This window comes from Wasmannia auropunctata, unplaced genomic scaffold, assembly GCF_000956235.1.
Source record: "Wasmannia auropunctata unplaced genomic scaffold, wasmannia.A_1.0 LD336069.1, whole genome shotgun sequence".
Lineage (NCBI taxonomy): Eukaryota > Metazoa > Arthropoda > Insecta > Hymenoptera > Formicidae > Wasmannia > Wasmannia auropunctata.
This window is the reverse complement of record NW_012026821.1, coordinates 3,052,049-3,053,591: the sequence shown is the minus strand read 5'-3', so window position 1 is coordinate 3,053,591 and position 1,543 is coordinate 3,052,049.

Below are 1,543 nucleotides of genomic sequence, written 5' to 3'. Positions count from 1 at the left end.
AAAGATATCGTAGGCTGCGATCCTAGCGTGTGTAATGTACTTAAAGAAACAGAAAATGTATCACTCTCGTTCCATTTTGTATTTCGCTTATTATGTGTTTGGTGCCTGCAATAAAAAAAGTTAATATTCAAGATAACATTTAATTGCGCAAACCTCATGTTCCTCTAAATCCTTACGTTTCATCGAGAATAATAATCAATAACAAATATTTCTTGCGAAGACTAGACGCTCGATCAGAAGTATTATACGTACGTTACGCATCGCTCTGAACAATTATTTCCACAAATTGAGCATTATCAACAAAAAGTCAATCAGGCGACACATCTTACTCTAGACTCTATCTCCCTTGTAATCCGTCTGATATCTGCGAAACTCACAGAAATAGTGTACTTCGATGAGACGACGAGCAGAGATGAATCATACATTACAGATATCAGACAGATTGCGCAAGGGAGATAGAGTCTAAATTGGATGTGTTGCCTGATTGAGTTTCAGTTTATAATGCACAATCAGTGGAACATATTAATCAGACCGACGCGTTACGTACAATACTTATCATTCTGCGCATAGTCTTCGCAAAAAAGATTTATTACAGATAATTATTACTATAATGAAACGCAAGGATTTAGAGGAACATGAGGTTTGCGCAATTAAATGTTACCTTGTATATATTAATTTTTTTTATTGCAGGCACCAAACACATGTATTCAGCGAAATACAACGCCTGGAACGCGAGTGATACATTTTCTTTATTTGTTCTTCACTATTTCCTTGTACTCGTCTGCGTCTGATAGTATCGCCCCAGCTCCCAGTCCTCGTAATCCTCACCCCTCACATGAGATAGTCAAGTTCAACAAAGTTCTATCTGTTCGTTGATCTGGTTCTCTTCCAACGATTTCAGATACTGCCTCACCTCCATCTCCTCCTGCTCCAACCATTGCCTCTCTCTCCGGCGCCTCTTCATCATCATACGGTATTCACGATTCCTTTGCTTCCTCGACTTGCGCGGTTCAGTCATCCCCGCTTGCGCCGAAGAATCACCCGTCTGAAAAAAATAAAACAAGTGAATAAGCATGATACGAATGATATTGAGTATTTAATTGTGAAAAAGGTAACACGATAACATATATCGTTCCGAATCTGTCGTGTCACTCTTGCGCGTACACGATATTCGCAATATTGCAATGCCCAACATTGATCGTAGTGCGAATATCATGTACGCGCAACAGTGACACGACACAGATTCAAAACAATATATGTTATCGTGTACACATTTAGCACGAACAAAGAAAACGGTCCTTACCATTTGTCCTGGGCGAGCTTCTTTCATTGCCAGTTGGCATTTATCCTCAACGAGGATTACATTCTCCTCCTCCGCCTTCCTCTTCTCGGCCATATCGTAAATGCAATCTGTGAAAATAATAAAACAATTAGCGTGAGTCGCTTCAAATGCATTCAATTACATTGCAGGCTGCAGCGAAAACACAATTCAATCATCTCGAATGTCTCTCGTGCGTGCGTTTCTCGAGCGCGTACATGGCAT